The following is a 13,066-nucleotide window of genomic DNA, read 5'->3' as shown; positions in this document are numbered from 1 at the left end:
AACGCAGAGCATCCTCTTCTTTCTTGATCCGACGACTAGGTGACTGTACCTTTAAGTGACGTCATCCAAGATGGCGTCCCTTGAATTCCGATTGGCTGATAGGATTCTATCAGCCAATCGGAATTAAGGTAGGAAAAATCTGATTGGCTGATTTAATCAGCCAATCAGATTCAAGTTCAATCCGATTGGCTGATGGAATCAGCCAATCAGATTGACCTCGCATTCTATTGGCTGTAATTTAGTGTTTGTTTTTTTTTGTAATTTAGTGGGGGGGTTTTGTACTTTAGTTTATTTAATTGTAGATAATTGTAGGTACTTGTAGTTAATTAGGTTTAATTGTAACTTAGGTTAGGATTTATTTTACAGGTAATTTTGTAATTATTTTAACTATGTAGCTATTAATTAGTCAATAACTATTTAATAGCTTTTGTACCTAGTTAAAATAAATACAAAGTTGCCTGTAAAATAAATATAAATGCTAAAATAGCTACAATGTAACTATTAGTTATATTGCAGCTATATTAGGGTTTATTTTACAGGTAAGTATTTTGTTTTAAATATGATTCATTTATTTAGTTAATTTAATGATAGTGTAGTGTTAGGTGTTAGTGTAACTTAGGTTAGGATTTATTTTACAGGTAAATTTGTATTTATTTTAGCTAGGTAGTTATTAAATAGTTATTAACTATTTAATAACTATTGTACCTAGTTAAAATAAATACAAAGTTGCCTGTAAAATAAAAATAAATCCTAAAATAGCTACAAAGTAACTATTAGTTATATTGCAGCTATCTTAGGGTTTATTTTACAGGTAAGTCTTTAGTTTTAAATAGGATTCATTTATTTAACTATAGTAAACTTATTTCGTTTTATTTAAATTATATTTAAGTTAGGGGGTGTTAGGGTTAGGGTTAGACTTAGGTTTAGGGGTTAATAACCTTATTATAGTAGCGGCGACGATGGGGGCGGGAGATTAGGGGTTAATAATTGTAGGTAGGTGGCGGCGATGTTAGGGAGGGCAGATTAGGGGTTAATAAAATGTATTATAGTGTTTGCGAGGCGGGAGTGCGGCGGTTTAGGGGTTAATACATTTATTATAGTGGCGGCGATTTGCGGTCGGCAGATTAGGGGTTAATACTTGTAGTTAGATTGCGGCGACGTTGGGGGGAGGCAGATTAGGGGTTAATAACTATAATGTAGGGGTCGGCGGTGTTAGGGACAGCAGATTAGGGGTTAATAGCTATAATGTAGGCGGCGGCGATATCGGGTCGGCAGATTAGGGGTTAATACTTGTAGTTAGATTGCGGCGACGTTGGGGGGAGGCAGATTAGGGGTTAATAACTATAATGTAGGGGTCGGCGGTGTTAGGGACAGCAGATTAGGGGTTAATAGCTATAATGTAGGCGGCGGCGATATCGGGTCGGCAGATTAGGGGTTAATACTTATAGTTAGATTGCGGCGACGTTGGGGGAGGCAGATTAGGGGTTAATAACTATAATGTAGGGGTCGGCGGTGTTAGGGACAGCAGATTAGGGGTTAATAGCTATAATGTAGGCGGCGGCGATATCGGGTCGGCAGATTAGGGGTTAATACTTATAGTTAGATTGCGGCGACGTTGGGGGAGGCAGATTAGGGGTTAATAACTATAATGTAGGGGTCGGCGGTGTTAGGGACAGCAGATTAGGGGTTAATAGCTATAATGTAGGCGGCGGCGATATCCGATCGGCAGATTAGGGGTTAAATAATGTTATTATAGGGTTTGCGATGTGGGGGGGCCTCGGTTTAGTGGTTCATAGGTAGTTTATGGGTGTTAGTGACTTAGTGTACTAAATGGGTGTTAGTGTAGTAAAAACATACCGAATTTCGGAACGGAATAGAACCGAATTCAGCCGAATCCGAATAAATCCGAAACGAATTTATTCGGATCCGAATAAATCCGAAACGAATTTATTCAAATTTTGCCGAATCAGATTCGATCCGAAACGAAATTCTAAAAGTCCGAATCGATCCGAACCGAAAACGAACCGAATTTTTTAGCGGTGCACATGTCTATTATGAATTGTAATCAAACTTGTACACCTGTTTAACATTAGTAGTGTTCTGTGAAGAATCGCTAGTGATTTGATACATGATTTAGCCAGGAATGATATTATGTATTATATCTGTATCATTTGTTTCCCCTCTTCCTGCTAACTCATTTAGAAATACAGCACATGCATGTAATAGAGGTTGACATGGGAATCAGTATAGGCCTTAGCATGTATCAATGTAAATAGGAACCCCACATGTACATATATCTGACTGTACTAATCCCTCTCATCATTTTACTCCTCCACAGAACCACCTCCTGCACCACGTGTGCCACCACCACCCTCTGTGCAACTGTCACTGCCAGCCGCCATGCCACCGCCACCAACACATTTGTTCCGCCAAACATATGTGCCACAGGGAAAGTGGGCTCCCAGGCAGGAGTATGGGTGGCTGCTGCAATGCAGGACCCTGGGTTGATGCCACCAACAGTGCCCTATGACCCGTGGATTATCCCCACTTCGGATTTGGTGGGGAGCCCCCATGGCCACAAAGGGTTCATGTATATACCCCCCACAACCGCAGTCACAGGCGGCAGACAGTGACATCATTGATCCAGTGATACTGTCAGTGGGATTTCCAGCAGAACTTCCACCCTCCTCTGCAGCAGGTTCTGCTGTTTGTGATTGGTTGGTACCTGTTTGACACACTTGCAGAGGGCGGATACTGGTTTGATTTATTAAGTGCCCATCCAAGGGTTAAATGTTTGATATGTGTGCCTGAAATATATGTCAGTGCAAATACGTTAGGTATTTGTTAAGCCTTCCAGGGACGTACGCTGTTTTTTTACTCTGCGCAAGCATTGCTGCGTCTACCTATGTGTGGCTAGCTGACGTTCATGCGCTGCCTTTGTGATACCGACTGCAAGTGCCAGTTCACTGTTAGTCTATGGGAGTAAAAACTGCGCACGTTCTTAACTTGTGTGCTGGGCCAGGTTTTTGATCTCACAATGTGCAAACAAAATGGCTGTCACTGGTTTTTGCACACGTCGCCAAGTATGTGATCAAGGCCAAGGAGTTTTATGCCCCTATAATAATCAAGGACAAAGGACAGGTTTATCTAAACAATTATAAAAAAAATACCTAGAAGTAGCATAAGCAGCAAGTACACATGTTGAATACATTATTATTAATGAGCAGGTATGGGTTTGGAGACAAAGGTGCATATTTATCAATCTCCGTATGGCTCGCAGGAAACACAAGTTATGAAGCAGCGGTCTAAAGACCGCTGCTCCATAACCTGTCCGCCTGCTCTGAGGCGGTGGACAGACATCGCCAGAAATCAACCTGATCGAATATGATCGGGTTGATTGACACCCCCTGCTAGCTGTTCGCGAATCTGCAGGGGGCGGCAACGATAAATGCCGAGAGCGTATGCTGTCTGCATTTATCGATGTGCACTGGACATGATCCGCAATATCGGATCATGTCCGCTCGCACAATGATAATTTTGCCCCATAGAAGCAAAAAGCCTAGATGTGCTTTACTACAATGCGTCAATAGTTATAGTCAAGGATATCTGGGTTTGATTAAGAACATATAGAACCCAGCTGACACAGTGCAGCATAATTATCTTCAATGCCATCAGTGTTCCCAAGATGACACATATTTGGGAACATTTATTGAAAGCTTTTGTGAACCTTCTTCTTTTCTATTATAATCCTCCTTTACTTACACTACAATAAAAACACACAATCAACAAATTCTCTTTACCACATTCACCTATGCTCCATGTCTAATATTTTTAAAATATGAGCTCCTTAATGCAGATGGGATATTTTCAACAAGGTACCAGTATACCATTAGTGACCATCAATTAATCAGTAAATGTAGACAAGCTTAGCGGTTATTTGCCTATAACAGCATAAAAGAGTTTAATCTATAGAGAATATATACCAGCATCTCTTTCTTTTTTCATTAGAACAACAAACACTTCTTATATTAAAGTAAATAGCTGTTTGATAACCACAGTGCCTTTATTTATTATTTGTGTTCTTTTTATATTCTTGTACGAGGGAATTACAAATCTTTATTTATTCAGTGCTTTTTTAATTCATATTTATCTTTATTGTTCTTTTTGTTTCTAAACCCCCCTAAATAACATTTCTTATAATTAGACAGATTTTGGCTCTCAGGTACTTTTCTGTGCAACATCAACAGCTGTTCCACTATGCACAAAAGACCTTTATTTTTCTCTGATTTCATCTTTGTAATGCTAGGCTCATTTATTTTCCTGTTATTGTTCTTTAACCGTGGTACAGGGCATTAGTTCTATTACAGCTCCCTTGGCTATCAATAAAATATTTGTATTTTTCTCTATGTGAAATGATTGTTGTGCAAAGTATTATTTTAGAAGCAACAGCTTAGTTAATGTTTAAGACAATATAATGAAATATGTCTTTAATGTAATATACTTTGTTTTTATATTTGGTTTTCAGTGATGGATAAAATGGGGTAAGTTGCATAGCTTACATCTCTCCAGATGCTTTAATATGACATATTGTATAATTCTATTTGTCTTAAAATCTTCATAATAGTAAGAAAAAATGGTAAGATCTTCCCTAAATTGTACTATTTAAATAATCATTTTACCCATTTTCACTATTTACCCTTTAATGGCCAATTGATTAGTATAAGCCATGTCCTGTATCCCTCTTTTTTTTTTTTTTATATATAAATTTAACTTTTCATACTAAACACTTAAATGGATATGGAAGGGGAACAAATAGGATAGATATTTGACTCTAAGTGAAAGAGCAATGTTTTGCATATTAAAATCTAGATATTTCACACCTTGGGGCTTCTTGAAGAAATCTTAATTTCCTATGTAATTCAGAAAAAAAATTGACTCTACAAAGAGATGTTAAAGACAGGAAATGTCACATGCAGATATGTTGGGTATGGTGGAAGATGACCTATGAGATCAGAACAAGCACATTTTGTTTGAAAGATAGTTATGTTTACTTGATACAGAGCGTCTAGTGGTGCATGATTGTCAGATTCAAATAAGGGTATTCCCTGGAAAAAAATTTTTGACAACAGATTCCATTCTGTCAAACTGAGGAGCAAATCTCTAGTCTAACATAGGCCAAGTACTGAGGAGTCTTAGGCCCCGATATTCAAAACATTGACAGACCGATGAAAAACTGCCTACTTGGGATTGCCAGGCTTGCAGGCCATTGGTCTGTTGATATATTCGAATAAAAGGGGTGGACCCGCAAAGTACTGGTGAGTGGTGATGTGTCCCCATAGGATATAATAGGAGTTGTGGCTTCAGCAAAAGTCGTCCGACATCGCCACTTGTTGGCACTTTCAGTGGGCTGGGGGGGAATATTTGAAGTGTTCCTACACAGCACAGACAGTGTGCTCAATGAAACCAAAACATTTTCTGTGTAGGAACACTTCAAATAGTGCCTGTGTAACCTGTCGCTAAACCTACACTACCTGCCTTGCACTGTAAAGTCTCGCCACTGAAATGGTGGGAGACAAACGTGGCTGAAACCCTACATGTAACCTGCACTTCAGAGATTGGAATATATCACACTATTGGCAATGTATCCCAATAAAAATTCAGTTTACTCCCCTGGAATGCCCAACTTACTCCCACAGAATGTTTACATCAGGTCTTCGCTATACCTGACTTATAAAGAAAAAAAACAACCCAACTCCCTATTGTAACTGTAGGAGCTATGTCTATACATTTCTATACAAAGTTTAAATTAAATGCATTTTTTTGTGTAATGCATATTATTTTAATCATTGTATAATTTAAACTGCTTTTTTGTGTGACTTTGATATATATATATTTACAATTATATATGTTTTAAATCATAAAAAACACGCAAAAAAAGCAGTTTGATTTCTATACAATGATTAAAATAATATGCATTATACATGAAAATGCATATCAATTAAATATTGTATAGAAATGTAATGCTACTCTAAACTTTTAACCCCTTATGCACCCTAACCACTAACGCAGCCTACTCTATTAACCCCAAATCTGCCATAACCTAAAGACCTAACAACCCCCTAACCTATTTATCTCTAAACCACAATTAGCCCACCACAATAAACTTCCTTACCTATTAACCCCTAAACCACCATTACCGCACCACATTATCCACCTATACTACTTAACCCCTAAACTACCAATAACCCACAGCAATAAACCCTACACTACTTAACCCCTAAACCACCACAAACCCCTAACGCAAACTTCACATACATTACTTTACTGCCAAGCAGCTAACCCCCCCAGACCCCTAACCTAACACCCCTTAAGTTACAGAAAATAAAAAACACTAATATTACAAAAAAACAAACACATTGTCAAAAACACAAACAACAACAAAAAAACCTATACTAAAACGTAAACCTACAAAATTTACTTGAAAAGGGCATTTTGTAGGTCATTGTCCTAAAGTGATTTAGCTCTTTTACTTGGAAAAAAAACAACCCTATTCTAAAACCAAAGTAACCACCCACACCCCAAATAAAAAGCCTATCTTTAAAAAAACTAAACTAAAAGTGGCCCTGATAAAGGCATTTGGTAGGGCATTGCCCTAAAGTGATTATAACTCTTTACTTTAAAAATAAAATCCTATTATAAAAAAAATGTACCCTAAAAAAATCACTATCCTAAAAAAAAGATTGCACTAAGAAGAGCATTTGCTTTGGAATTGACCTTAGAAGGGCATTTGGTAGGGCAGTTCCTAAATTAATTATAGCTCTTTTTCTCTGAAAGAAAAAGAAATGCCCCATCCTAAACAAAAAAAATATACTCTAAAAAAAACAAGTAAAAAAATAAAAAAAAACTCTATCCTAAAAAAAATGCCCACCCAAAAAAAGTCTAATGCTAAATCCCAAAGATGGTACTCACCCAACTTGAATCCGGCTCATAGGTGGGCAGCTATTATTCCAAGGCGGTGCTCCTCCTCTATCTTCAGCCATGGCGTCTCTCCACTGGGGATGTCCTCTACCACCCAACTGGTCTTCATCCATCCTCCATATTCTAATCTTCTCATTTTCTCTTCTTCTCTTCCGTCCCCGATGTCCTCTTCACGCGGTCACTGTCGCACACTGAAGTTTGAATCTGAGGTATCCTCTTTTATAGGGGTGCCCTTGCATTTCTATTGAGAATTTTTAATTCTTAGTCCAATCAGCCAATAGAAAAAGTGTATCTATTAGCTGATTTAATAAATAATTAAAAAATCACCTAATAGAAATACAAAGGCACCCCTGTATAAGGGGGTACCTCACATTCAAAAGAGCATAATTGCTTTAGGGCAATGCCCTACCCAATGGCCTTATCAGTGCATTCTTTTCTTAGGATAGGGTATTTTAACTTAGTTTTTTAGAATAAGTTTTTTTTTTGTTTTGTTTTTAGCTTATGTTTTTTTTAGAATAGGAATTTTGTTTAAAAGTAAAAGAGCTATAATCACTTTATGGAAATGCTCTACCAAATACCCTTCTAAGGCAATGCACAACCAAATGCCCTTATCAGGGCCATCATTTTTTTTAGGATAGTTTTTTTTAGCTCAGGCTATTTTTAGAATAGGATTTATGCAGAAGAGATTAATCAGTTTAGGGCAATTCTGGGGGATATTGGTGGTGTAGGGGTTAATGCGGTGGGGTATTGGCAGTGTAGGGGTTAAGTAGGTTAGGGGATAATGAAGTGGGATATTGGCAGTGTAGGGGTTAAGTAGGTTATGGCGATAATGAGGTAGGGTATTGGTAGTGTAGGGGTTAAGTAGGTTAGGGGATAATGCGGTGGGGTATTGGCGGTGTAGGGGTTATGTAGGTTAGGGGTATAATGTGTTGGGATATTGCTGGTTTAGGGGTTAAGTAGGTTAGGGGATATTATCGGCGGTGTAGGGGTTAAGTAGGTTAGGGGGAAAATGAGGCGGGGTATTGGCAGTTTAGGAGTTCATTGTTATGTTTATTAGGTTGTGTGATATATTTAAAAGGTATCCTTTTTCTTTACATCACCAATGTTGCTGCAGATGCTGTTTGGAATAGTTTACCAACATTGCCACCCATTATGATGTATAGTAAAAAGCCACTCAGCGATGATTCCTTTAAACAATGACATCGGTTGCTTGGAATATATTGTGCTGGCTTTCTCAACATTGCGTCGGATCCCTTTTGAATATATTGTCACATTGAAGCACTTTTGATCTTCAGGGCTTTAAACAGTCAACTTCTCCATCATGTATTGTGGAAGCAACTGTCTTTACACAACAGAGGTCCCTGGAGACTGCTAACTGTACATAATTAAACGTAACACTAGTGATGTCATGCATGGAAAACCAGAAATGAACATCTAATATGTTTACTTGTGCAGAAGGGCATGTCAGTAGGTTCCAGCTGGAGAATGTAGGCTTAACATGTATTCATCATGAGGACGAGCATGAACATCTAATATGTTTACCTGTGCAGAATGGCATGTCAGTAGGTTCCAGCTGGAGAATGTAGGCTTAACAAGTATTCATCATAAGGAGGAGCAATAATATATCTTAGTCAGGCTTAATGGGACATAAAACAGTATGAACTAACATAAGTTTCTAAATATTTAATGCATCTAAAGCTTACCTGCAAAATGGTTTCTGTTTTAACCCTCATTAACCCCTTTAATTCAGGCATAGTTTTCTTTGCAGCAAGCTCCCACCTGGGCATTTCCATATATGGAAGGTTCTATCCAGGCCATAGCTTCAGCAGAATGTTCTTGTCGACGTGCATGGTAGGGGGCAGAGTCACATGACTAAAGCAGTTCACAGTATAATGCTGAAGCTTTCACAAAGCATGTGACATTATCCCCATGGAAATGAGCAAGCCTCTTGGCAACAAACAATAGCAAGGTGCTGTCCCTCCTCAATCCCACTTATTTGCATAAGTAATTATCCTCATGTGCACACTTTTGTTACATAATACCAAAAGGTTTGGAGTAGGACACTGATAAGGGGGGTGGTGGAGCAGACTACACTTGGCAACACTAAAGTGTAAGTAATTTTGCAGCTTTTTGGAAATTCTATTACAATACTTATAAGCTTTTTTTATACTTTTATTTTCACACACTGTTTTACCTCAGTTGACCCTTTTATAATATGCACATAACTCAAAATGTTTTATGGCACTTTAAAGGAAGTCAAAACCTATAATTTTCTTTTCAACAAATCTTTGACCTCATGTAGCAGATCACCAAAAAAAGAATATGTTATTATGTTAGGAAAAGGTTACACCAAAACATTTTTGCTAAAAACCATGCAATTTTAGATTTATTTTTTAACCTTCCTGCTGTCTTTGTAGTAAAAAATTGGTCACATCTAACGATGAGTTTTTCTTCTGCCTTGAAGAAAAGAGGAAACTCTCAAACGTTTGTCATTTAATGTGAAACATTAGTCCAATAAAAAAGTAGCAGTAAATACTGTAATAAATTTTTATTTGTGGCATAAATTAGGAATTTATTAATTATTTTGCATTTTTAATGGCAAATAACTGTACAATTAAATGCTTACATTTATTGATGGTATTTGAGAATTATGAAGTAATGCATGAACTTTAATTCATCATTTTCTTTGCAAAAAGAAAATGCTGTTTAAGAAAGAATATGACATTTTACAACACAGGCCAAGTGCTTTATAAAAAAAAAGAAAGGAAATAAAAGGAAAGGAAAATAATTAGTGGCTGTCTTAATAGCAAAGCCTGCAGTCTTTAGCTTTTTTGTTATTTTTACAACATAAAATTGACCAGGTGACTGTGTAGCAATAGGTTATTACATTTAGCAATCATAATATTTTTGCCCTTTGGGCAATATGGATCTACATGTACATGAAAGCTTATACACACACACAAAAAGACAACATGAGATATGTAAGAGATATACTGTACGTATATATCTGCATTATTTAGTTGTGGCCGTAAAAAAAATCATCAAATAAAAACCTTGTTTATGTTTTTTTTTAGTTGATGATATTCAGACCTTGGGGAATTTCTGACACTTCAAACATGGCAGAATCCTTTGATATACTGAAAAATTAAAGAAAAAATACAATCCAGATGTGTAAGACTATGTGCAAGACAACAAAATATCTTGAACCCTTAAGCTATTTATATTGATGGCAAATAGGATATTGTAACATTAAAACTGATTCATAGATATAGTAGTCAATGTTTTTTTTTTGTTTCCAAAATAGATAACATTCTCATCAGACGTTCATAATAATACTATAGACATTACTTAAAATATTTAAGATATAGTTCAACATCTCAATAACTAAAACATAAAACAACCTAGTACTCGTTGGGTTTGGATCTGATCACAGATCTGTAAGAAAGAAGCTCATAAGACCTTTCTAGGTTAAAGACTAGATTCATAAAGAAAAGGGGCTTAACCTTGGGTTGATGTTGAATTGCTCTTCAGAGAGTAATATACCATATATCCTACTTACAGTTGGTTGCAAGTGTTATTGTGGGGCACCTGGAACAAGTTTTAAATAAATTAAAACCTAAATATATTTAATCAATTAAATATGGGAATAAGCCTGCATATTATAATATGTAAATTTGAAAATGTTACTAAAAACAAAACTTGCGGGTGAATTTTCATGAACCTTGTCTGATCGGCCTCGTGGCAAGTGGGCAGCATTTGCTGCCCGAATTTAACATTGCACAAGCTGCTGATAATAATCCACATCGGATCTGATCGGAATGATTGAAATCTGCCACACTTTAGGTGCTCCACTGCAGTTATATCTTTCTTAGCTCGCCAAATAGGTTTTTGACTTCCTGCATAACTTCTCTTATGTCCTCTTTTGAGGACAGTGATTTGATATCTTTTTTGGTGACATAGTTTACAGGTTCAGGTCCCAAGGTATGTTCTTGTGCTTCTATAGTTTGACAGGATTTTGGTTGGTTATCGCAGGGGGTTGTTGGCGTGAATTCTGCTGGTTTAAGGTAGTTGTTCATTGTGGAGAGCTTATAATCTTTGGTTAGTTTAGAAGTTCTTTTATTTGGCATTACAGAGTTTGTTATCTGTGTTAACTCTGGTATGCTTGTTTCAGGAGAGTAATAAAGCCACTTCGGCTATGTTGTGGTCTAGTAGATCTGCACTCTGTGCTAGGTGTAGGTGTTTTGTCACTTTTTCTGGGCTGTTTGCTGGAGGCAAAGACTTTTATTAGTTGTTAATCTTGAAAATAGTATTGGAGGACTTTCCGTGTGGGGTTTTTATTGATCACTTAGTTAGCCCCAATGTCTATATACGAAATGTCCAGGTGTTAGATGGTTATGAAAGAGCAGGTGGGATCCGGAAGAATGTCCTGGTAGTACCTCTTTTATGCTTTAACCTCGTTGGGACCTCGCAATATGAAAGACCATGAAGGGGCTGCTGTTTGGAGGCTCAGTTAAAAGTATCTGGGTGTGGTATCTGCCTATGTACCCTGTTCGTTTATGTGTCAGGCTGTTGATAAGTCTCCTGGCTCAGTGTGGGTCTTTTACGGTGTGACCTTATTATGTGATCTCTTCGGCTTTTCAAGGATTGTTAAGTGCAAAACTCCTCTAAATATTAATAACCAGGATAAGTGAAGCTTTTTGGCCCTATTTAGGGTGGTGTGCATTTGATCGCAGCTCTGTGCACCTGTGGGGTGTGTGTAATTATGGAATACTCACACTGGTATGTGCCCAGCTGAAGAGTTTTAAGCCTCCTTTGTCTCTTACGTTTTGCCGATTCTCTCACTGCTGTCTGATACCTTTGTTGGTCTCAGCGGTAACGCTGTATAGGTGATTGACCCAGGGCATCGCTGCAAGCTGTTCTTGTGAGTTTGTGGTGGTGTGGCTTCTAGCCATGTTTAAGGTGGGCCTGATGACATCTTTTTTTTTTTATGAAAAAAAGTTTTTATTGATTTTTCAACAGTTTACAAATTACAAGTAGCAAATCAGATCAACCGCATTACATTCTCAAACATTTTACAATTCTTCTTACCACCATCTGAGATGACCAAAGGTACTTAGCCCATTTGGAGGAGGACCCGGCCAGTGAAGATAATAGTGTATTCCCTGAGCAATTTATCTGAAATTCTGGCCCCTGCCCAAGGGAAGATTGGATTCGACTTTATGAACACAAAAAAAAAAAAAATGTGGAAATCCAAACTAACTGAGCAGGAGAGGAGATGGCAGGGACCGTGTCTGATGCCCCCATCCCATCCAACCCCATCCCTTTTATTTATTTCTGGCCTCACTGTACATTATCCAGGGTTCCCACATTCGCAGAAACTGTTCTTTATTATCTAATATATCTGCAGAGGCGCTGCTCATTTGATAATAGTAATCAATTTTGTTCCTAATTATCAGAAAAGAGGGAATCATGGTCTTCCAATATCTTGCAATGGTTATCTTAGTTATAGTGCAAATCAGTGCCACTAACTTATTTGCTCTTGGAGACAAGCCTGGAAGAGGTTTGTGTAATAATGCTTGGGTTGGGGTTAAATTAATCTGCTTGTCCATGACTTCACTAAGGAGTGCTGATGTTTGGGACCATACGTGTGATACATGGCAACAGTACCACCACATATGTGCATATGTTCCACTTTCAGTGCATCCCCGCAGACAACATGTGTTTGCCCGCGCTGAATGCAATCTTGAAGGATGGAAGTACCATCTATAAGCTACCTTAATAAAATTTTCCTTCAAGTGTGCACAGATAGAGAAAGAAGTGCCAGATTTTAAAATATTGCACCACCTTTCAGTGGTCCAAGTAAAATTAAACTCCTCTTCCCATTTAACCATAAACGGTAGTTTGCTCAGCTTGGGTGGGATGTTAAGCTGTATGTATAAGTTAGAAATTGCCCCCCTCATCCTTTCCGCGGCTAAACAGAGTCTCTCCACATAGGAGCTAACGGTTAATTTATTGTGTCCAAGAACTTCATTTACTCTTGCTCTTAATTGGAGGTAGTGAAGCCAGCTCACTCTCTCTTGTCTATTTA

This window comes from Bombina bombina, chromosome 2 (genome assembly GCF_027579735.1).
Source record: "Bombina bombina isolate aBomBom1 chromosome 2, aBomBom1.pri, whole genome shotgun sequence".
NCBI classification, from domain to species: domain Eukaryota; kingdom Metazoa; phylum Chordata; class Amphibia; order Anura; family Bombinatoridae; genus Bombina; species Bombina bombina.
The sequence above is the reverse complement of the archived record's forward strand: the minus strand, read 5'-3'. Positions refer to the sequence as shown.